Source organism: Oryctolagus cuniculus, chromosome 8, assembly GCF_964237555.1.
Source record: "Oryctolagus cuniculus chromosome 8, mOryCun1.1, whole genome shotgun sequence".
Taxonomy (NCBI): domain Eukaryota; kingdom Metazoa; phylum Chordata; class Mammalia; order Lagomorpha; family Leporidae; genus Oryctolagus; species Oryctolagus cuniculus.
In genome coordinates this window covers 103,991,788-104,018,109 of record NC_091439.1, presented here as the reverse complement: position 1 = coordinate 104,018,109, position 26,322 = coordinate 103,991,788, and the positions used below count along the sequence as shown (strand labels likewise).

Genomic DNA, 26,322 nt, shown 5'->3' with positions numbered 1-26,322 from the left:
ATGTTAGCAGGATTAAAGTCATACAGAACAAACAGGCTCCATCCATTAGATAAGGGAACAGGAGTAATGTACACAATATTATAAGTCATGAAAATGAGGGGATGTAGATGAAGAATAATTTTAAAGTAACTATTAAGAGAGGTGGAGGAAGAAAAGGAGAGGGGAAAGAAGGAAAAAAAGAAGCATGGGGGGGAGGGGAGAGAGAGATATTGAAGAGAAGGGAAATTCTTATTATCTGCCAATGTCCATTTATTATGACTCCTAAGATGAAGGGTAGACCAAGGTAGTAAGCACCAGACCATAATACCATAATAAACATACTTCCCTAAGAGCTATGTATTAGAATTGCATGCTCTTGAGTTCACCTGTACCCCAATGGGTGGTGGCCCATAAACAGACATGGAGTAAACCGTATCTACCAAAGGAACATGTAGGTGAGTCAAAAGCTGCCCCAGGGACAGCATCAGTGCCCCAACACAGCAGTAACAATTGGCTGTTTTCTGTAGTTTACAAGGGACCAGGCCTTTCTTAACTCAGTAAAAACACAGACCATCCAATGGATATATTTATTCTCAGAGTTTTATGTTATATAAAATAAAGATTTGTCTCCAGTCCTGTGTTCTGCCCTTCCTTCACTCTGTGGGGCATTATGAAGGATAATGTGTGAGTCTCTGAGAGGACACTGAGCATTCCTTACATCAGGAAGGTACACACACATTTATTTTCTGGGCTTCAAATATCATATTCCAACACTACTGCATTCATTAATCCTAGAAGGGATTAATACATCTACTTAACGCAACATAAGACCTACACCTCTCCCTTCTTATATGCAATAAGTTAGAAATGAAGAATCATCACTTCATAATTTAAATTTTTCATTTTGAATCCATAACCACAATTGCTAATGTTGCATACTTTTTACTCCCTCTGTTATTTTCAAGTTTAATTACATACACCAAGTATGAAACAATATTGGCAGTGTGTTTTATAAACATACGCCTACTGTATGGTAGAAAATTCACTACTGGGTATTTACCCAAGATAATTTAAAATGTATATAGAGACCAAAGACATTTTAAAAAATGTTCATAGTAGTTTTGTTCAAAATTACAAAAAGCTGTAACCAACCCAAAGTCATATGTGTACATGCTAAATTACAACAGTGGAGTATTTCTCAACAATAAAAAGGATATCTAAGAAATTCCAGCAGAACAGTTGACTAGAAGTGCCTAAGTTATTGTTCAAATAAATGGAGGAAAAAGAAACAAGAGCTGCTCCACTTGATTGTTGTAGGCCAAGTGCTGCATGGCAGTGGGAATCTGCAGAGATGTCATGGAAGGCAGAGATAATTTATAATTGTATATATAAAGTAACTAATCACTCAGCACTTACTGTCTTGTCTCCCCAGCCTCGGAAAATACCTATTTTAATGGATTGGAAGAATTTAGATTACTAGAATGTCCATATTACCTACAGTGATTTACATATTCAATGCAGTCCTTATCAAAATATCAATGGTATTCTTCACAGAAATAAGAAAAATGCTGTTATTCACATGGAACCAGAAATGATCCCAAATATTCAAAATAATCTTGAGCAAGGAGAACCAGGCTGGAAGCATCATAATAGCTGACTTCAGAACATCCTACATGGATACAATGACCAAACAGCTTGGTACTGGGCCGGCGCCCTAGCTCACTAGGCTAATCCTCCACCTTGCGGCGCCGGCACACCGGGTTCTAGTCCCGGTCGGGATGCCGGATTCTGTCCCGGTTGCCCCTCTTCCAGGCCAGCTCTCTGCTGTGGCCAGGGAGTGCAGTGGAGGATGGCCCATGTGCTTGGGCCCTGCACCCCATGGGAGACCAGGATAAGTACCTGGCTCCTGCCATTGGATCAGCGCGGTGCGCTGGCCGCAGCGCGCTGGCCGCAGCGCGCTGGCCGCAGCGCGCCAGCCGCGGCAGCCATTGGAGGGTGAACCAACGGCAAAGGAAGACCTTCCTCTCTGTCTCTCTCACTGTCCACTCTGCCTGTCAAAAAAAAAAAAAAAACAAAAACAAAAAAAAAAAAACAGCTTGGTACTGCACTAAACACAGAGGTCAATAGAACCAAATAGAGAATCTATAAATAAATCCATTGATCTACAGCCAACTCATGTTAACAACCATACCAACAAGATGAAGCAGAGAAGGCACAGCCTCTTGTATTCATATGCAGAATTTTCTTTTGGATAGGCATATGCAGAAGAATAAAACAGATGCCTATATGCCCCCATATACAAACATCAATTCTAAATGGAGAAAACACCAAACTATAAGACCTGAAAGTATGAAATTACTAAAAGAAAACCTGGGGAAACATTTCGAGTATTGGTGTAGATAATGGATTTTTGGCTCCAAATCACAGGTTACAAAAGCTAAAAGAGAAATGCAATTATATTATATAGGAAATCTCTGTATAACAAGGGGAAAAAAATCAAAAGAATGAAGAGACAACCTGCAGAATGGGAGAAAATATTTTTTAGCTATTCATCCAACAAGGCACTTAAAATCTCCACCTCGAAAAATGATCCAGGGACAGATGTTTGGCAGAGCTGTTAACTTGCCACTTGGGATGCCCATTTCTCATGTGAGTGCCTGAGTTCATGTCCCAGATCCACTGCTCTTTCAACTTCTTGATAATGTGCACCCTAGGAGGCAGCTTGTGATGACTCAAGTACTTGTCACCCACTTGGTAGAGCTGGATAGAGTTCCAGGTTCCTGCCTTGAGCCAGGGCTCCTGTGGACTTTTGCAGAGTCATTCAGCAGACGAAAGATATCTCTCAGTCTGTATTCTCTGTGTTGTTCAAATGCATAAATAAAAAACATTTAATGATAAAATTTAAAAGTGTCCAAATATTTTGAATGCATATTTCTCAAAATAAGATTTACCAACATTCAACAAAAACAAGAAAAATTGTTCACCATCACTACTCATCAGGTCAAAGAAAATTAAAGCCACAATGAAATATGATTTCACCCTAATTATAACGGCTATAATCCAAAACGCAAAAGAAAAGTAGCAAATGTTAGCAAAGTTGGTGAAAGGAACACACTATTTTATTAATTTATTTATTTTACTTATTTGAGAGAAAGAGTGAGAGAGATATCTTATATACTGGTACACTCCCTAAATGCCTAAACAGCTGAAGAAGGGAACTCGATCCAGGGCTTCCACATGGGTGACAAGGACACAATTACTCAAGTCATCAGGTGCTGCCACCCAGGGTTCACATTAGCAGGAAGGTGGAGTAAAAAGTGGAATCAGGGTTTGCACCCAGGCCCTCCAATAAAGGATCCGAATGTCCCAAGTGCATCTCATTTGCTTTACCACATGTGCACCCCAAAAGTGAAACTCCCATGCACTATTGGTGGTGATGTACATCACTATAGTTGTTTGGAAAATAATCTGGAAATACCTCAGAACATTAAAGTTATGACTACCTTATGATATGGCTATCCCACTACTGAGTATACAGCCGAATGTAATAGTAAAAGTAAATACTTGCATTCCTATGTCCATTGCAGAAATAATCACAAAAACCAATCAATATTGTCAGCCAAGGTGTCCATTAATGGATGAATGAATAAAGAAAATGATGTATATATACAAAATGAAATATTGTTGAGCCATAAAAAGGAATGAAATCCTGTCATTTGCAGAAACATGAATGAAACTGGATACAGTTCTGTTAAATGGAATAAGTCCTACATGCAAATCGCCTGTTTCTAATCAAATGTAGAAGCTAAATTGTTCTCACAGAAGTAGAAAGCGTGATGGTGTCAGTGGAGGTTAGACCACTCCAAATGCACTCCAACCACACCTCTGGTACCATCTGCTCTCATCAGAATCCTACTCATCTTAGTAAATGGTAGCTCATTACTTCTGCTTTCTTGGAGTTGTCTTCTGGTCATATATCTTTTCTCAAGCCCCACTTTCTCTCCTTGAGCTTGTGCATTGGTTCTTCCTTCCAAATGCATCAAGAATGTCACTGCTCCCTATCATTTCCACTGTTGCCAACGTTACCTCCTGCTGGATTACTGCACAAGCCACTCAACAGGCCCTTACACTACTGGCATGTCCCTCTTCATTCTGAACAGTCTCATGTAAGAGACTTGGTTAGAACAGCTTCGTCATAGTGCTTCTCTAGCCACAGTTTTACCATCGCACAGCTCAGAGTAACATAGCTTACTCTAGTGAACCACAAAGCCCTAGAGGATTCAAGTATTTTTTCTTATTTTGTCTAGTCATATTCTCTCAGCAATCATAACAGCCTCTTCTATAATTCCGTGCCAAGTTTATAGGACTCTCAACTCTGAGGTTTTACATTTGCCATTTTCTCCTCCCGGAGAGTCCCTCTCTCATGATTGTTCTCTTATATTTTCCAGGTCTTATCTCAAATGTCAAGGCTTTTTTTTTTTTTTTTAAGATTTACTTATTTGAAAGGCAGAATTACAGAGGGGTGGGAGGGAGAGTCTTCCAGAGATCTTCCTTCTGCTGGTTCACTCCTTAAATGGCCGCAATGGCCAGAGCTGGGCCAGTCCAAGGCCAGGAGCCAGGAGTTTCTTCTTAGTCTTCCACATGGGCGCAGGTCCTTGGGCCATCCTCTGCTACCTTCCCAAGCACATCAGCAAGGAACCAGATCAGAAGTGGAGAAGCTAGAACTGGAATCAGCACACATATGGGATGTTGCCATCACAAGGCAACAGCTTAACCTGCTGCACCACAACACCAGCTCCCTCAAATATTAGTTTTAAATGTCATCTTCTCTGGCCATGCAGCATTTCTAATTACTCTTCATTTATTTTTCCAGGCTCGCGAATATTAATATTAAATACTGTCTTGATGCTTTCTTTTTTAGTTGTTATGTGTTTATTTTCACTTTATGTGGAAGAGGGAGAGGGAGAAAGGGAGGGAGGGGGGAAAAGGAGAAATGGGGAGGAGAAGAGAAAGAGAGAGAGGAGATTGACTTCCTATGCACAGTTTCACTCCCAAATGCTTGCAACAGCCAGGACTGGGACAGACTGAAGTCAGGAGCCCAGAACCCACTCTGGATCTCCCACATAGATGTGAAGAATCCAAATACTTAAGCCATTACTTGCTGCCTTTCAGGGTGAACAACAGCAGGAAGTTGGAATCAGAAGAGTTTCAGCTGGATTCAGACCTAACTGGAATCCAGGCATGAGTCAAGAGTCCAAGGTAGGCACTCTGATAGGAGGAGTAGCTCAAGTGGCAACTTAACCACTAAGAAAAATGCCTTCCACATCTTGGTATTCTAGGACTGCACTAGAGTTTTGCATATTTTTGTATGTTGTATCTCAAGATCTAAATAAGCATCTGATATATAGTTTGTGACCCCAAAACATATATTGGATAAAATATTTTAAAGTCTATGAAGAACAATATAAGACTACTAAACAGATAGCTACCTTAATAGAGTGATCAGGGAGGGCCTTTCTCACTCCAGGAAACCTAAACAGAGACTTGAATTACATCATGCAGTAAGCCAGGCGGATTTCTAACGGATGAGAGCTGGAGGCTCAGGCATCAGAAACCCAAAAACAAAGAGGCAGGGGTGCAGTTCCTAGAAAGAGCAAGCGAGCAAACATAATTACAGTTTCAGAGGGGAAAAAGGTGTAAGAGAAAATCTGGGTCACAGTTTGAGCCTGAGTAAGCTTATATTAGCACTGTTTGCCATGGCAAGGAACTTAGATTGAATCCCAGTGTAGTTTGGACAACTATATGTCCAGAAATGGTGATGGAAGCCAGGAAAGCAATAGTGACCACATTAAGCACCACCCTATTAACAATATAATTAGGAAATCACAGGAATACATGTAAACTGTCACTATGTTATAACATCATGGCGATAACCACCATTTCTGATGATGACTATCCCCAGTAAAGTGTTATTCCTAAGTGGTGGACATATAAGCTTCTAGTCTACTTCTTGTAATTTACTGATCCCTAGTTTGTAAATAATTAACTTCTTGGTGTCCCGTTCTCTGCCAATGTGTGTCAGAATAATATGCTCATAGTGCAAGAATGTGAAATAAAATATTGAAATGATATGCAGTAATTAAAAAGAAAACCATGAAGGGTGATTTTCATACTGTGCAATGTAAGTGAAAGGAATATTGCTTCTGTTTCTCTAACTGAACTCCTCTTTCCTACCTCTCCCTATCTCCTGTTGACCCCGTTCTTCCCTTTCATTCTCCTTTCTTAATCTCCTTCACAGCTGCATGCAACGTAAATAACTCTCAAAACTAACCCTTCCGACTTTCAAAAGGCTGTATGCTTAGGCCAATGTCTTCCATTAAGTTGGTAAAGAATGATGCATTGATTTTTACAAATAAAACATTACAGTTATATTTTGTTTCTTAAATTTTTTAAAAAAATAATTATTTATTTATTTTTAAAGTCATAGCTACAGAGGGAAAGAGAGGGAGAGACAGAGAGAGAGAGATCTTCCATCTACTGGGTGCACTCCACTGCAATGGCCAAAGTTGGGCCAGCATGGAACCAGGAGCCAGGAGCTTCTTCTAGGTCTCTCACATGGGTGACAGGGACCCAGACAATTGTCCATCTGCTGCTTTTCGCAGGCCATTAGCAGGGAGCTGGATTGGCAGTGAAGCAGCCAGGACATGGATCAGCACCCATGTTGGGTGCCAGCTTCGCAGACAGTAGCTTTACCCATTACATCACAACATTGGCCAATATATTTTAGTTTTATAAAAAAATAAGAAAATATGTTAATTTACTGGTGTTGAAATATTGACTAAAACCATTGATAGAATAATGAAAACACAGTAGCTAAGTGGAAAACAAATGCTAATATATGATCATTTTACTTGCCTTTACTCACTAAAAAGATAAAAGAAAGACAGTGCCCATTCATTGGCTTACTTTCACATCTTGCAATGGACAGGGCTGGGCCAGGCCAAAGGCAGAAGCTGGGAACTCAGCCCGGGTATCCCAAGTGCGTGGCAGTGACCTAACTACTTGAGCCATCACCTGCTGCCTCCCAAGGTTTGCATGAGCAGGAAACAAGAATCAAAGCAGAACTGGAAGTTGAATCTGGGTACTCTGATATGGGCTGTGAGTATCCCAAATAGCATCTTAACTACTATGCTAAACACCTGCCAGAGTCCTTGCCTTTAAATGCAAGGGAATAAGCGCAAACAAAAATTGATAATCCTGTGTGTCTAAAGAATAAGATTGTTTTTACAACCATGGATGAATGTGCAGGTTTTTTTTTCCCCCTTGCATCCAGAGCATTCCCTCAGTATTATGAGTTTTAACTTCTGCTTCTATCTTTAATTGATTACTCTTAATTATTGCTGGAAATTCCTTTTAAAAATAACAACCACATCTGCTCTTAATCATGTTACTTTTTTTTTCAAACAAGCCTCGAAGCATAGTTACTATGATTTTCATCTATAAATGAAAAAAATTAGACCTCAGGGTGGTTAAGTAAATCAAGATTTATTAGTTCTAACAGGGAATGAGTGGTTGACTTTTCTATATTCAGCTTTCAGTTAACTTCCAGGTATGCAAAAGGTCATCCATAAATTTTTTGGAATAAATGGACACACAGAGTTGTAAATGACATTTTTCAGACACAAAAACTCTACTATGTCTTCTAGTACATGCTAAAATTTTTACATTTTATTTAGCAGAAATGGGAGAAAATCTTAGATACATTTGAAGTGAAGGAATGCAGTGAGTTTTGTTCATTACATGGCTTGATGTGGCATCTGAATAATGAATGTTAGCGTAGAATGGGAGCAATCAGAAACACATTAATAATGGAACTGATAATTATTAGTATGGGAATCATTTTTATAGATAATAACTACATATTTATAGCTATGCATGTTCCATCATTTTATGCCTTCCTAAATTCTTTAAAGATAAAAATTGTTCAATAAATTCTTTAAGATAAACCAACATGAAATGATTGTGTCAAAATTTATGACCTGGATTGCCTAATGTCAAAAAATTAGGATAAATACTTAAGAGTATTTTCTTGGAATAGGTGAGAAATGATGAGACTGCAGATTAAAGTAACAAAAATGTGTGTGGAAAGAAGAGATTTGATTAAAAGGTAAATTGATGATAGAATTGGCAGATTTTAAAGAATGTTTGTATACAGAAATAGAAGGTATGTTGATACTTAAGATGACCTGATAGTTTTTACATGGAGTAATAGTAACATCAATGGCAGGTAGCATAGAGCAGGAGGAGTTAGACGGAACTGAGGTGTACAATGATTAAAAAAAAATGTTTCTCAACACATTACTTCTTTATAAAACGTAACTACAGCAGTCTTTAGAGAGAATCAAAGCTGTTGAAGAAATGGAAGGGAAGAGCTGAGAACACACTAATAGGTTATATAAAGATGAAAGAGATATAAAATTGCTATTAGATAGTACACTTTTACTTATGTGCAGAGGTTTGAAACACTGCTTATAAGACTTACTGTCTTGCAAGTAGCATGAATAGAGTAAGTGATCAATGTAAAATTTTGAATGATGATGACTTTTCTTTGGAAGAAATAACTACGCAATATTTTTAGCAAAATACAAGTTGGAGACAAAGCTTTATATCTTCCACTGCCCCAAACACGCCCCAGCTTCTAGCCTTAATTTCCTAGAAAAATAGATCTGCTGAGATTAGGCATACATGTTTTAGCAATGAATTACAAAGTCAATGCACTGCTCAGCTAGAGGGGCAGGTCACCTCTCCTCAGCCACAGGGAAGGAGCCTGTACACCAAGTGCTCTTTCCACTCACACACTGGTGTCAATGTGCCCTTCCTAGTCAAATACAACATACATTCTGGCTCCTGAACTAGCCTGCCCCTGGTCCATCTGCCATGGTGGCATGGAGCCCATTCAAAATATCCTCTGCCAGGTTTAGCTGGACAAAGAAATCAAGATTGGAAAGGGAGTGCATTTCTCATGCAAATGGACAAGCAAAGGTAAGAAAAGATGCCTGATTCTGGAAGAGGTATCTTCAAGATGCTGGGATTGTGATCATCACACACATTTCACACCATTTGATCTCTGTAAGCAGTAGCCCTCAAAGACTTGAAGATACAGCTTGTTCCCCACGGTGTTAATCACAGGTCTCTTTCATTAAAACTGCAGGAGCTAACTGTTGACTCTTCAGCAAATCACCTCCGACATTTAGAGCCATGAGCCCTTGAAAAAGTAAATGAATACAATAAAGACAAAATTAATCTTTAAAATTAGTAAATTAGTTGTGCTCTAGAAGAACAACAACAGAAAATGAAGTAATCACAGTATTCCTGACAGTGTCTTAATGATGGTTTACAAACATTTGATCGCTTTACATTCTTCGGCTTGTCAGTGTGGTTATTTATAACTACTAGCTTTGCACATCATTTTTCTGTTCACATGAGGTCATAGGAATTCTACCACCATAGTTAGATCCCAAAATTTCTAGCCAAAAAATGGTGCTGACTCAAGTTGGCTGACACATAACTACCATCCCTTTTTCTTTAAGAAAATAAAGTAGCTTTTTGCAGTATTTGAAACAACACTTAAGTAGGTAGCCAGTTGCCAAAAATAAGTCATTTTGCTTCTTTTGTCCTGTCATCCAAATTGCATTTCATTACTTAATATCCATCAATTACTGTCAAATTGTAGGTCTTTCCTTTTTAAACTAATTGTTACTTACCTGATAGCGATTAAATTCATCAGAAGCTCTTAATGTAACGACATGATGTTAACCTGGAGATATTCACTTCCCACACTTTGACTAACTGGCTTCTTTTCCTCCTGCAGACAACCACTTCTAATCAAACTAGGTTTCCATTTTATCTATCTATCTATCTATCTAATCTATCTATATCTATTTATCTATCTATATATATCACCCCCCATCTTCCTCATAACACAATTACTTTTTTAGTGTATACTTACTTGCTTCCATATACTTGTTAAGAATATGTCCTCCCCAAAAGATTTTAACTTCCATTTGTGGGACTGAAATCAGTTTAATTTTCCAATATATTTGCAGCATTCTATTCCAATGTATAATGCTTAATAATTATTTTTACTACATGTATGTATGATTGAAACTATTTTATATTAAGAGACCTATATGAGGTTTTGTCACTTTTCAAAAATCTCCACCTTCAGGATTTTTAGTTGTAGACGACAGAGTTGACCATAGCTGTTTTAAGCAGAAGAGCACTTACTACAGCCTACAACCAACTCAGAATTTTAAGGGAGTCAAGGAAACTAAATTTGATACCTAAAAGGCAAAATGATATAACAAGACTTATCCTACAGACCTGGATGAGGATCTGGGCTCCTAGCTTTAGCCTGGACTAGCCCTGGCCTTGAACTGCCACAGCCTTTGTGGCTATGGCCATTTGAGGAGTGAATCGGCAGATGAAGGATCTCTCTCTCTCTCTCTCTCACTCTCTCTTATCCAGTTCTCTGTCTCTGTCTCTATCTCTATCTCATCTCTATCTCTCTCTCTCTTCCACTCCCTCCCTCCATCTCTCTCTGTCATCATGCCTTTCAATTAAATAAATGCATAATTCTTTATAAAATTTAAAGATAGAAGTTCAGGTGTCAGAATCCTCTCATCATATCTGCAGAAACAGAAGACCTCACGTCATGTGCTGACTTGCAGTAAGTACCAGCTTGTGTCTCACTGTTGGTCTTTGCTTTCTTGGTCTCATATCTGTGCGTTCATTTGGTGGGAGCAAATCTTACAGGAGATTCTGCATTGGGATCTATGAAACATAGTGTTTGGCTTTCCACTCTCCAGTTTAAAGGAAAATACACAGGAGACAAATCAGAGTTAAATAAGCCAGTATGCCAGGTCTCCCACTGACTCTGTGGCTGCAGAGGTTGAAATGCAATCAAAGAATGAAAAGAAAGATTGAGTAGCTGAGACGCATTGAGGTGACTAAACACGGGAGAGCCATCATCTCCATTGATTCTCACCACAGTCCTCTGCATCAGAGCAAGGTAATAGCCACATGTTACAAATGTGGAGATAAGTGTTGCCTAAAGTCACAGAACTAGTGTATTTTACCCCTTGGATTTAAACTAATGTAGTTGGCTCTAGAACTGCATGCCTAAAAATTTATATGTATTCTTTTACTGTTATCAAGTACTACAAAAACAAATATTTAGCAGCCATTACCGTATTATAAAGAAAATATAGAGACAAATAGAAGGACTCAGCTATTTTATTTAAACTCCCACTGTTTAAAAGTGTAAGAACTCACTTTGCAGTCTGTTATCTTTTTAGATAAAAATTTTAAAATAAACATTGTTGCCTATTTGTAAACCCTTGAGTAGCCCCACAAGATTCCAGAAAAAGAGCTATCAATGTTAGTTTGTCTTGTGGGAGACAAACCAAAAGTATCCAGTTGGTCTACTTACACTCAGTCATGCATAATTTACTGGATAATCACTAGTGGCCTAATCAATAATTCTACCTACTCACTAATCCAGTTGAAGAACTCCGTGATTTAACATGCAAGAGACTCAGAACTAGCCCTGGGCAAAATTAAATTCTTTCTTTGGTATCCTTGCTTTTCCTATTCCCTACAGTCCTTTTCCTATTCCCCAAATCCAGACTGTTGCTCTCATGACATTTCAAGCAAAAGGACCTCATAGATCCTTTTTGTTCACTTCCTCTCGCTCTCAGTGAAGAAACTGTGCTTAAAAGAGGAAGTGACTGACCCAAAGGCATTACCGATTAACAATCAAATCAAGGGAGCCAGCGCTGTGGCACAGCAGGTTAAAGACCTGGGCTGGAGCGCTGGCATCCCATATGGGCACTGGTTTTAGTCCTGGTGGCTCTTCTTCCGATCCAGCTCTCTTCTATGGTCTGGGATAGAAGTGGAAGATGGCCCAACTGCTTAGGCCCCTGCACCCATGTGGAGAGCTGGAGGAAGCTCCTGGCTTCTGACTTAGGACTGGGCTCAGCTCTGGCCATTGGGGCCATCTGTGGAGTGAACCAGCGGAGGAAAGACCCCTCTCTCTCTGTCTCTACCTCTCTCTGTAACTCTGTCTTTCAAATAAATAATTTAAAAAAAAAAAAAACACAATCAAATCAAAACTCACAACCTAGGTCTTTGGTGTGCCAATTCCACACAACAGGAAACTACCCAAAAATCTCACTCTAAAGTGATCCCAGAATGGGCTGTGTATCCTGGCCAGCTCTGTGTTGCAGGTCACTAGGCTAGATAGATAGATATACATATACATATACATATGCATATACATATACAGATATGCTAGTCATTCACTTATTAACTTTGTGATTTACCAAAAATCTTAATTTCCCCATCTAAAAACAGAAGATGGTTCTTTTTTTTTTTTTTTTTTTTTTTTTTTTTTTTTTTTTTTTTTGACAGGCAGAGTGGACAGTGAGAGAGAGAGACAGAGAGAAAGGTCTTCCTTTGCCGTTGGTTCACCCTCCAAGTGACAGCTACGGCCGGCGCGTTGAGGCTGGGATGCTGCGCTAATCCGAAGCCAGGAGCCAGGTGCTTCCTCCTGGTCTCCCATGGGGTGCAGGGCCCAAGGACTTGGGCCATCCTTCGCTGCCCTCCCAGGCCACAGCAGAGAGCTGGGCTGGAAGAGGAGCAACCAGGACAGAATCCAGCGCCCCAACTGGGACTAGAACCTTGGGTGCTGGGGCCGCAGGCGGAGGATTAGCCAAGTGAGCCATGGTACCAGCCCAGAAGATGGTTCTAACAGTAACTTATGATAATATAGAAATGAATAATTCAGAGCAAGGACTTCAAATTGTACCTGGTTTAGTAACTGCTCACTGAACATTAAATATCATTATTCCCAAAGTAAATATGTGTGGTACATATATTAAAATTAATTTGTTGAGCCTGATCTGAGGCATACGGGAGGTTCATAAATCTTGCCTAAAAGATGACACACTTCTTTCTTTCTTCCAATTATCCATTGTGCACATCTCTCTCTTGTCTTGAGGCTGGTAGACTCCACTCTCCAAATTCAATTACTTTTCCTCCTGCTCTCCTAAAATGTCTGCCTCCATGACCTCTCAGGTCTCAGTTTAAATGCCTGCTCTTCAGAGTGGCACTGTCTAATCCGCCATTATTAAATGAGCTACAAAGCCCACGGCCGAGCACTTTCTGTCACATCCCTCTTCCCTGCCTCTCTTCAGCATGAGCACTGATGCATCTTTGATGTTTGATTGACATTTTATGTCCGTTTTCTCTCCAAAACTAGATCCCCATGAGGTCAAGTTTCCTAGAAGCCCTTTTCACTGTGGTGAATCAAGCATTGAAGATGGTACCTGGTATGTAATAAACACATGAATGATTGTTTATAGGAGATTGATTACATATTTGTCCAATCAATGGAAAACTAGCAAGTGCTTGATTCAGGATTTGCATCAGGATTTGAAGTCTACTCACCCTAAGCTTTCTCCCTACTGGGCAACATGCTTTGTCAGTGTGTCCATTATGCTGCACCTCCATGCTGGTAGATCCAGTTCAAGAAACCCATTATTAGGAAACAATGTGATGTTGTAAAACCAAGTCTACTTAAAATCAGTTTGAGCCTACATGGTTTATGACACAATTTCTATTTATCACTAGAGTTTACTCTGTCTCCAGCCTGGGACAAGAACACAAATGTTAGAGTTGGTCACAAGAAGAAGCTATAGTGTAAGTCAACATCACTTTAATTGCTAGGCCTAGTGTAAGGATAGGTCCTGTTGGGTATCAATATCGACTATGTAGATAATTTGGTAATGGAAATAAAATGATTTATACACAAATAATTGACTAATGAATAAGAACAGAAGGAAATTCTGCAAAGGTGAGTATTTACCATAAATACCTGCAGATAAATTAAGGAAATATTTTTTTTCTAAATCTTACTTGAGGATTTTACATTACTAAAAACAATATTGTAAAAAAATATAGCTTCCTTTGTTTTAATCAAATTCAATTCATGTAGATCACAGGGCACAGAGTTAAATAAATATCACATTTATATAATACAAGAGTCGTTACAGAAGGAAACATAAAATGAATTAAGAAAAATGATATTCAATGACTAAAAATAAGTAATATGTAAGATTCTACTCATTATTATCAAGTTCCTTTCATTATTTTATTTTTCAGCAGGCAGTCAGCAACCTAGTTTCATGATCTCCCAGGAGATAGAGCTCTTTAAATAAAAATTAAATTATATGCCGCAGCTGATTCCAGTGTTTAAAAACATTTATTTCTGTTTTTTCCTAACTTTTCCATATCGTAGTCAGATTAGATGTTAGCCTCTCAGATGCTGTACATTTTATAGCTTTTCATGTATAATTGACTAAAATGGAAACGAAGAATTAATTAAATCTCAGAAATGCTCCCTGTCCTTCCCATTCTCATGTGAGTCAGACAACGAAAGACACATCTTCAGGACGGAAAGTAAGCAGCAGAAACTGCTTAGTTAGTTCTCCCATTAACAGGGCGGCCAGTTGCAATTACGCCTAGTTCATTTGGCCTGCAGCCAGGCTGTTGATACTGTTAATAGAGAAAACATCTGTTTACCTTAATGTGTTGGTTTACTGTGCTTGGAAGCCCTCAACATAAGCCACTGTGGCACAGGTATCATGCAAGGAGTGAAAATTATTTTTTCATTTGGAAGTCAAGATTAGAGGATGGACTCTTGTTTGTGATCCCCCTAGGTGGCTGTGAAAGACCCTGAACGTACTGCTGCACACAGACCAGAGACCACATGGTTCTCCCTTAATTCTGAAAAAGTACTTCCTTTCCTTCACTTCTGGGTAAGATTATGTATTATTATACAACTAGCTAAAATGAAGCAATGAATAAGAAAAGCATATGTGGCATAAAGTTCATCAGCAATTTAAAAAAATCGTCTATTAAGTAATTCTGTGGCTTCTTCAGAAATAGCCTCAGAATATTAGCCCAGAAAAAATTTTTTTTGCATTGAAAACTCATTTTTGACTTACATCTTTTACATGCCAAATGCTCTGAGGGCACTAAAAAGCCACCACTGAGAACAGATGAAACTTTGCAAATTGTACAACTGTGTGAGAAAAAGAAATCTCTGACACAGAAGGGGCTCGTCTCTTCAAACACTTAAAAATAACACGTTCAGAGAAGTTCTTAGAAGGTCATAATCTGACCAAACTCCTGTTCTATCTTGGGTAATTATGCTAACCTTCATAAATAATTATTGGCTATTGAAGTACAAGGAAAACAAGTTCGAGTTTATATGGAGAAGGTCATTACTTAAATGTAGACGGTCTTATTGCTTTGTGGGATAGGCTAATGAAAAATGTACTTGCTCACCACAGCAAGAAACAGGGCATGAACTAAAGCCATAAAACTTTTATGGAGTATCTCCACAGATACCACACTGCTTGCCTTGCCTTCACTCTTTGCAGTACACTTGATAGGAAAAAGCTAAGTGCAGCACTAACATTCAAACGTATTTCTCAAACTTCAATTATTTTACTCTGGAGCCAGAGCAGAGTCCCTCCGACAGTTTTACTGGCTGCAGCTTTGGTGGGAGGTAAAGCCACGCTCCATGTACCGTTGCAAGTATGAAATATAAATCAGGTTTCATAAATATGCCCATTTGGTGCACTCAATTGACTGTAAAATAATTATGCTCTGCTGTGTAATTGTTGTGCTGTGGAAGAAAGCAGGACTTCTAAGCATTTAACAGAAGATGATTATGCAACCTGAATTAAGACAGCATTTTCTCCCACCATGGTCTACAGTGCAACAAAAGCACTGTGTAACAATTTCCTCTTAAATCCATAAAGTGTAAGGCTGTCTGGGTGTAAGGTTGGTTGGTTGTTGACTTTTTTCACACTTGTTTCCGACTGGCTATTTATCCTCCTTCCCCATCATTTGGATCCAAGGCATAAATGTAGCACATTTCAGTGACAGTACCGGGAGTTATTTAAATCCTACCTGCACCTTACAGAACATGCAAAAAGTGAGATGAGCGGTCTGAGCAGGAAATATCCATTACCTAAAATATTTTGTTTGATCATTTTGTTCTGCTTTTTATTTCATGCTTTTGCTGGAAATGTGGTAAATTATGTTTCAGAGACTGCCTATCTGGGAGCTCTTGAGCATGTTAATAATGTAAACATTTCAGATACATTCGGAAATGCATGCCCAGGGATAAAGCGGCATCCATTCCCCTATCATGGTAGAACGTTGCAGAATGTTCAAGAGCTGTGATCCTTCCAGAAATTTCTATCGAGCTTACAAAATTACATTGTAAAATAAGACAGGCTTTTAGCTGTAACATTTCCATTGTGCACTCTTCTGTGTTTATAAAATTTTCTGTGTTTATAAAATTGATAATATCTACCTATTGTATGAAATTTGGAAAAGAACATAAACATATGAGAAGTTACCCATAATCCTAATATTGACATTTCAGTTTACCAAATGTTTGCCTTATTATGAAAATATTTGCTCTGCCTCAAATTATTAGGACTCTGAACATTTGCCAGGCAGCATGTGGACATGTTCCTCAGTTCCCAAAGCAATGGTATGAATCTGAACCACGTCATGCTATGGCTCAGTTGATAAACATTAATGCAGTCGTGTGTTCAAGTTTCTTCATGGGCATTAATTCACTCTGTTGCCTTTCATCCTTAAACTAGTCATTTGTTTTTATCTGGAAAGGAAAACAGCAAGTGTGAGCTCTTCAGTACATCTTTGTTAGGAGTACTTCATTAACCCTACTTCCAAAAAAATAAAATAAAATCCATATAACTCGAGTTGATCAAGTCTATTTTGTGAGACCTAGTACTTTTCACCCAGCACAATCTAATCTACAAATCTCAGAGCCTTGACATTTAATTGCCTCATATATAAAAAACTTACCTTGCTCTTTATCTTTTTCACCTGAAATTTTGCAGTTGCTGAAGAACTTTGGAATATCCAGAGTGAAGCCATTATTCTATGTCTAGGTTTCTTCAAAGACCATCAGAGTCATAGCCGTGGTGCTTTGAAGTTTGTCTTTTTTGACGTGTCCTTTGAATCCCTAGGGGGCAAACATTTAAGTCTATATGTCTTTAAACCAAAGCCAAGCTGACTTCCTGCTCTATTGCTGGCCTTATTTATGGAACTAGAAAATTATATTCTTGAAATTAAGGAAATTATGCTGCTATTTTGAAACAGCAAACATCAGACATCAAGGGGTGGAAGTGACCACCTTTGTTTTTATATTGTTCTAGCCAGACTTTTTGAATAAAGATAATGTCTAGTTAAATAATGCAGAAATATCATGTAAATAATTAGAAATTACCTAAGAATCAGAGGGCGGAGATTCAGAAGAGACAAGGGACTCAACATCTCTATTCTGATAACAATACTTAAAAATTTACTGTTTTTCTGTATAGGAATGTAACAGTAGATTGGCTTTCTTTTTTATTATTATTATTTTTTTAATTTTTTTTGACAGGCAGAGTGGACAGTGAGAGAGAGAGACAGAGAGAAAGGTCTTCCTTTGCCGTTGGTTCACCCTCCAATGGCCGCCGCGGCCGGCGCGCTGAGGCCAGCGCGCCGCGCCAATCCGATGGCAGGAGCCAGGTACTTCTCCTGGTCTCCCATGGGGTGCAGGGCCCAAGCACTTGGGCCATCCTCCACTGTACTCCCTGGCCACAGCAGAGAGCTGGCCTGGAAGAGGGGCAACCGGGACAGAATCCGGCGCCCCAACCGGGACTAGAACCCAGTGTGCCAGTGCCGCAAGGCGGAGGATTAGCCTAGTGAGCCACGGCCCCGGCCTAGATTGGCTTTCAAGAAAGTTATAATTAGGTGACCTGACAATTTTTTTTCATTTAACATCATTCATGCAATCTCAGCTTGTAATATGAATGTTTGATCTGGTTAGTTGAATAATTTTTTGAATTATTGAATAATGAAATGGTTAATTGAATAATTTTTCCATATAGTATTCCCCCAGGAGAAATACATTTTCTGTGACTTATGCATTCACAATCCAAAACTTTGGCTCAAAGTCCTACTAATTGTAATGCTGTTCAGAGTTTCTATAAAAGCAGTCCTGTCCAATAGAACTTCCAGCAACCATAGAAATCAGTGCTCTACCATGTACTCTGCCCAGTACAGTAATCATTGCTCATCTGTGGTTATTTAACACTTAAACATGGCTATTGCACCTGAGAAGCTGAATGCTTAGTTTTGTTTAATTTTAATAACTAAATTAAAATGGTTACATGTTGCTAGTGATTACAATATCAGACAATTGAAAAACTCCCTTGGTAAATCAGTCAAGCATGACACTTAAGAAAAATCAATTAAATCTTTTTGGGTTTAATGACAATTATTTTCTTGAGACACAGTATATGCAAGAATATATTCTACTACAGTTATATTTATTTATCTATTTCATATTGTACTATCTTAAGTGCTAGAATTAATGACAGGTTAAAATGCTCATCTATGCCTTATCATACTCATTCCCTTAGGAATTGAGCAGTTTAGCAGATTTACAAGGTCAGTCCATTTGTGAATATCATCTTAAGTCAGAAATCCAGATGCCTTTTTAAGCATTTTGATAGCAGAAAGGTAAATTTGCCTATGTCAAAATTTGATTTGACGATCTCCTAGGTAAATATCTGAGAGTGTTAAAACAAGGCTTATCGATATCAGAGTCAATTAATTGTTGTTCACGGTCTTTCTTTACGCAGCCTTTTCACTGATGGTCTAATTGCTGCACTTTTCCTCCAAATACCCACAAGCCTCCCTGCCTCATCTCTTTCAAGTCTGCACCACGAGCACTTTCTCAGTGAAATCAACGCTGGCCACTCCACTCAGCATGGCATTCCGCCTGGCCCCCAGCATTCCCAGATTTCATACTCTATTTTTCTACCACTTTCTAACATCTTACAGAATTTTTATTCACTTAAATTTATTTTATGTCCTTTCAATAAATATGTGACTCATGAAGTTAATATTGGGGTCATTTTTATTCACTGATATATCACCAACTCTGAAACAGGGCCAAGTGCTTGGTAGCCCTCCATAAATATTCTATATTGTCCGAACAACTTAATAAACTGCTTCATGAGTCAACAATGGTGAATCTTTTTCTATAAAGTATTAGATGGTATAACTTTTACAAGCTTTATATGCTTTGTGTCTCATCTTCTTTAAAAATGTGTACATTTGAGCCGAGGCGCCGGCACACCGGGTTCTAGTCCCGGTCGGGGCGCCGGATTCTGTCCCGGTTGCCCCTCTTCCAGGCCAGCTCTCTGCTGTGGCCAGGGAGTGCAGTGGAGGATGGCCCAAGTGCTTGGGCCCTGCACCCCATGGGAGACCAGGAGAAGTACCTGGCTCCTGCCATTGGATCAGTGCGGTGCGCCGGCCGCAGCGTGCCGGCCGCGGCGGCCACTGGAGGGTGAACCAACGGCAAAAGGAAGACCTTTCTCTCTGTCTCTCTCTCTCACTGTCCACTCTGCCTGTCAAAAAAATAAAAATGTGTACATTTTCTTAGCAGATCTTCTAAAAACAGTGTTGGCCAGCACCAGCACATAGTTTGCCTACCCTTGGCCTAGTTGCGGAGGGAGATGCATGGGAGAACAATACCCAGAAGATGATTCACCGCAGAACGACTTGTTTTGACACTTCCAGGAGTTTCGTGATGATGTATGCTGTGCCCCCACTTCCTTCAACTCAAGAGGAAACACTCTTGTGGTAAATTCAGTCAGGATGACTACAAAGTGTTCCAACGTGCCAAGCCACATCCTCTCCATCCCCCAGTCGACCAAAATTATAGTTCTCTGTCTCCTATAAAATATTAATGAAGAACCAAAGTGATATTTGGTCTTTAGTTGTTTTTTTTTTTTTAAATACATCATGTACTCCATTTGAGAAACCAATGAAAGTTATAGACACTTTTCTCCACTCAAATTTTCATATAACCATCATTTTGCATCCTGATATTAAGGGTTCATGAAGTCTTAGAAACCTGAAGTTAAGGACCCCTTTGCTCCCCCACTGTGTACATGATAGAACAAAAGGATTTGCTTTAAATGCTTTTCCTGTTCAATTTACTGTTATCTGACATAGTGGAAAATGTCAAAGAACTAATCCACAGCACCTAGTAATGTCAGCAAATATTTAAAAATGTTCTTTGCCTGAGATATATTTTCAGGCAGGTCATTTCTTCACTAACTAAAATTCAGTGAATGGGAAAATTTATGTTTTGGTTGTTTTTCATATTTGTTCTAAATAAGCAGTCTCATTATAGCCTCAGATTCCTCCAAGTTAGCAAGATCCATGTACTTTCCTTTGAGTGGTTAAGTCTTTGTGTATTAGCATTATAGACGACAGTATAACATATGTTTGTATCTTTCATTTCTAGAATGGTGTCACAAAAATGATAGGATATGGAGGTTGCTTTTCCATCTTCCTAAGACAAACTATTATCAAATTCATGATGCTGTATTCTATAAAAGACATTCAGAGATGGTCATTTTGTGATCCTGAGTTTTCATTGTCATGCTGAGGTCCACACTTCAGATATTATTAGAGGTAGAGTTCTGAACCTTGCATTGAAGACACTGCTGGGATGTTATGTGTGTGAGAGCAACATGGCACACCTTATTTGTTGCTGGAGACATTTAAAACATTGATTTTCTCAGGTGATTTATGTTGGAAAAAATTTGAATAAAGTTGTGTGTGGTTATTGTTATAATATAATTATACACATAGGCATTTAGTTGGGAGTTCATAAATAAATGGGAAAGAGGGAGCTTGCATTCATTGCTGAACAATCTCCCATTTAAGACTGTGGCAGCATGCTGGCCATGGGGGCATCACCTGAAAAGCATGTCTCTACAGAGCAAAATTGTGAAGATCACTGAACTAGAGAAATTCTCCCTCCATGTAGAAAATATACATTCAGTGTCCTTATTAAGGAAAAGTGCTGCACATATTCACTAATATTAATGGGCATCCTGTTTAATAATTCCCAGGGACATACAAGGTAAATCAGCTGTTTAGACTCAAGAAAGCATAAGCTGAAAATTGTTCTCTTGCCTGGTTAATCACAGTCTACTTACTCAGGCTCCTTGGGAGGAAATGAAGATAAAGTTGCAGCAAACACAGCCAGGATTAATAATGTCAAGGTCAAATTCACACATTGCTTGAAAATGCTGGAAGTTAAAATAAGAAGAACTATGACAGAACTAGGATAGTGGCAATATTTTAAGTAGACATGGATTGTTACCAAAAAAAAAGAGTAAAACTGATTTTCTGTTTGATGATTCATAAATCCCATTGCCCTTCAAGAAGACATCTCTTAGTCTTGTTTTGTCACATTTTTAGATGAAGAAAAACTAAATACATCCCATTACCAAATATGGATAACAGGAATAGATTAGTGCTTTAAATGCAGGCCAATCGTAGGAGGCTCAATAAATTATAGGTAGAGGAGATTTTGAACAAGCTATCTCCTCTCCTTTCCAAATATAATAAATTTTTTAAGATCAGAGTGCAGATCACATGAAGTTAATAAAGTAGAAAATGACACTATTTACCTTCATCAAATAATATGTCAAAAAATTTATAGCTCAGCTCTTCGGAAAGCTGTCTTATTTAGCCTGCTGTTTTTGTAACATTTTAATAGCCAGAAGCAAACAGGGAACTTAACACATGTGAGGCTAGCTTTTATAAAAACTCTGACTTCATTTGCTGAATCATGGTGTAATATCATGGTTTCTTTTTTTCTGCACTTGGCACCTATGAATGTCACACGAATTAACACATGTATTAGATGGTCGGAAGTGGCCAAGACTTGTGTTTATATTTATATAAGCAGCTATAACATCCAAGGAAGAAAGGATTGGAAGGATGGCTTGCTGAATAACACTTGTCATTACTCCATGTCTGTCTGCAGATTCCTGCAGGTCGCCCAAAACACAAGAGTAAAGGTCACTTGTCAAAGAAAGCCAGTTTATCTGAGCATAAAAGGAAAGGATTTCCCATTCCAAATCATGTTTATGATCCACTTCGTCTCATATCCTTCCTAGAATAGCGGTCAGGTGCAGTTTTAAAATGAAATTTACGAGGAGAAAGAAACCCTTCTGTACCCAACTGACCCCCTGCTCTTTTATTTTTTTATTTATTGGCATTGTCCTAGATGGGTGGATTCCATCTGAACTATATAAGGGTAAGATTAATTCTTTGTTCTTACCTTGAATCATGAGCTATTTCTTGTTTTATTATTTATTATTATTATTAATTATTATTTATTTATTATTACTGAGAGTAATAATTTTTTAAACCCAAAGGGAAATGGGCTCTATTAGTGTAAAAAATCATGTTTACATATACTATATGTATATGTAATATGTATCCAGTAATAAATATATAATATAAATTATAAATGTTATAAATCATAATAAATATAAACTCCTATAGATGACAATATTTTATATCATTATTTAGAATTCATGTGGCATTTTTAAGTTAAGTATATTCATTTTCTGCTAATTAATCTTCATCACCCATCCATGTGGTATGTGCTTTTGAATTCTAGTTTTATAAATGTAGATGTGGAGATTTAAAAAAAATCAGGAGAATCTTGACATACAAATAATACTCTAGCAAGCTAATTTATACTTTCAGGGTTTTCTTAACAGTCATGGGATGATTGAATGCCCACTGAGCATTAATGGATTGGGCTAAACAATTTCCTAAGATGACCAATTCCTTGCTACTATAGACGTTCATCTACTGTTAGCAGAGCTGAGTTTTCAAAGTTGTTTTCCTTTATTTTGAACTGGATCTAACCCCTAATTTTAAAGCTACATCTTAGTGTCTTAAAGAAATATTAATTTCCTTTTGATAAATGTGTTTTTATATATTTTAGCTGTCTATGTTTGTATGTTCGGTGAAATAATCAGTAACTTTTTTACTAAGCTTTGGTTTAATATTTACTGTTTTTAAACAATGAAATATTTCATGTGAAATACAAAATGATTCAAGATATATAGCTAAATAGATTATCTGTGTACCTAACATCCATCTTTGGAATAAAGCATTATAATTTAATTGATAGTCCTTATATATTCCTGTTTCATTCTCCCTTCTCTTAAAAAGTATCTATTCACCTGAATGTCATGTTATCATTTTCTTGTATTTTGTCATAACTTTGGTACATATACATATATATATATATTTTTTCAACAAATACAGTACTTTTATTTTAAGAAAATATTTTTATTTATAATATTTTATTTTACTTTCTTATTTTTGTGAATGATATTAGAGAATCAACATTCATCCTCTTAAGTTTATTAAAGACATATTTTCTCTATTAAGCACATCATAGTCTATTGCATTGAAAATTTAGCACTACACTTGTGGGTGATTTCAAACAAAAAGTATCAAAATGCAGAAAACATGCCATTAAATTGACATGAAAAGGGTAGTTGTTTCCAGGCTGAGAACTGAAATGAAAGGCAGAATGCTACTATGCTACTCAAACTTGTTCTTCTACGGGTGGACATTAGGTGCAGCCGTTAGGATGAAACTTAGGATGCCTACACCCCATATGGGAGGGCCTGGTTTGGTGCCTGGCTCTGCTTTAGATTCCAGCTTCCTGCTGATGTGTGCCCTGAGGGGAAGTTAGTGATGGCCCAAGTGCTTCAGTCCTTGACAACCACGAGGGAAACCAAGGTTGAATCCCATGATGCTGGCTTCAGCCTGGCCCTGTCCCACCTGAATAAATACTACAGATAAATATAAATATATGCTCACACACATACATACACACACATACAAATAGGGAGTAGATCAGCAGATGCTTCCCTCTGTGTCTGTCTTTTACTTCCTCTCTTTTTGACTTTCAAATTTTTTTTAATTTGTAGTTGCATGGGTATATGTCCCCAAATGACTATGGAACACAATGAGTGTTGGTTTAAGGATATGAAAAAATTTTATCAAGCAGGGAACTTCTGAATTATGGAATGCACAAGTGAGGAGTAGCCATATCTTTTTACAAAATGAACTTCACAAAAAGAAGTTAGTTTTTCTGGGTATAGAAATGAAGAGACTCAAAAACTGATAAATATTACTCTATATCACACACAATTTTGTTACTATATCATATATTTAAGACAGTCTGCTTCCTACTCATCAACTAAACAATAAGTCATTTTAGATTATTATGTATTTATTTTTGCCATTCTGTTGTGTTTTCTACTTTTATGCTTTGGATTATCAGTGAACTTCCACTTCACTCTTTGATTCATTTTTTCTTTTCTTAATGTGTAACATCTTTTGTTTTTTCAGAGCTAACAGCTTGTGAAGACATTGGTACTCTCAGAATGTTGTTACACATCTTGACTCTCAGAATAGTCTTACACATCTTGATTAATATGGTACTATGTATAAAACATTTAAGGAATTCTGAAATTACTGTGTATCATAATTAAAGAAGCCAAAATCCTCAGTTTTTTATCTCCTTGTAAAAAAATTCATGTTTGTGGAGTATAAATTCAGAAATGAATTCTTTATAACCCACTGTGAATTGTAATTTATCCTGAAATTTATATGTAGTCAATAATGAGAAGTTGACTTCTTATAATTCATGTAAATGACTAATATTGCTTATTTCTCTTTATTCTGATTTTTTTATTTTATTTTGTGCATTGTATGTATGAAACAACATACTTTGTATGTATGAAATCTGTTCTCTTTATGTTAATAAAAAATTTAAAAATTTAAAAACAGAGATAGTAATGTGTCAGAGTAAAGGATGAAAGACAATGATCTTAACATGGAAAAGAAAGATTTATGTTATTTACATGGTATGATTCAGTGAAGCAATACTTATAAATAAATACCAAATGATATGACTTCCACACTTTTTATACAGTGTTACATGTTTGTTTATACAGTTTATTTTTATACAGTGTTACATGTTTGTTTATACAGTTCATTCATGTTCCATGAATAAAAAAAACATATAATGCTTTATGAGACTGGCTTATTTCATTTAGCATAAGCTTCTCCAGTTAGTTTTGATGTGTCCTTGAATTCAATTAGCGAATATTTTGTTGAGGATTTTTGCATCTATGTCAATTTGTGATATTGGTTTAGAGTTCTCTTTCTTGGTTGTCTCTTTTTCTGGTTTTGGAATTAAGGTAATGCTAGCCTCAGTAGAAGAAACTAGGGAGAATTATCCTTTTCAATTGTTTTGAAAAGCTTAAGAAGAATTGGTATTAGTTCTTCTTTAAAAGTTGGATATAATTCAGAATGAGGCCATGCAGTCTTAGGCTTTTCTTTGTTGGGAGGGTCTTCATTATTGATTCAATACCCATCCTGATTATTGATCTATTTCTGTTTTCTATGTCTTTAGGCCTCAATTTTGGTAAATATTAAGTGTCCAAAAATCTCTCCATTTCTTCTAAGTGTTCCAATTTGTTGGCATATAGTTGATTGTAATGTTTCTTATTTTATTTGATATTTCTGTTGTATCACAACATATCCTTTTCAAATCTTATTTTATTGATTTATGTAATCTTTTTTTTAGTTGGGCCAATGTTTTACCTTTTTTTTTTTTTTAGTTTTTGGAGAAAAACAATTCTTCACTGATCTTTTGTATGCTTTTTATTTCAATTTTATTTACTTCTTTATTTTTTACTATTTCTTTCCTCCTACTAATTTTCATTTTATTTTGCTCTTGTTTTTGTAGGTCTTTGATATGTATTTTTGGGTCAATTATTTGAAACCTTTCAAATATCTTTATGTAGACACTTACTACTAAATACTTTCCTCTTAACACTAATTTTGCTGTATCCAATAAGTTTTGGTGTGTTGTATTGTCATCTTGATTTGTTTCAAGGAATTTTTTTTTTATTTTCCTTTTGATTTCCTCTGTGACCCACTGTTCATTCAAGGAGCATGCTGTTCTACCTCTATTATTTTTAATATTTTCTAGAGTTTCTTATGTTGTCAAATTCCATCCTCATGTATTTGTGATAAAAGATACATGCATAACTTCAAATTTTTTGAATTTGTTGATACTAGTTTCATGGCCTAGCATGTAGTCTATCCTAAAAATGTTTGGAGCACTGATGAAAGCAATGTATATTCTGCAGCTGTGTTCTGGAATGTTTTTTAGATATCAACTAGAACCATTTTTCAATAGGTAGATTAGCTCTGTGGTTTCTTTGTTGATTTTTTTTTTTTAACTAGCTGATCTGTCCATTGATGAAAGTGGGG

General features: G+C 37.3%; 1 long non-coding RNA gene across 1 annotated transcript; it reads left to right on the top strand.

Moving 5' to 3' along the window:
- Positions 1-10,334: 10,334 nt before the first annotated feature.
- Positions 10,335-25,071, top strand: LOC127483303 (uncharacterized). Its single transcript, XR_011378461.1, has 4 exons — positions 10,335-10,708; positions 13,301-13,370; positions 14,760-14,858; positions 19,586-25,071. It is a non-coding gene; the product is annotated as an uncharacterized lncRNA (long non-coding RNA).
- Positions 25,072-26,322: the final 1,251 nt, after the last annotated feature.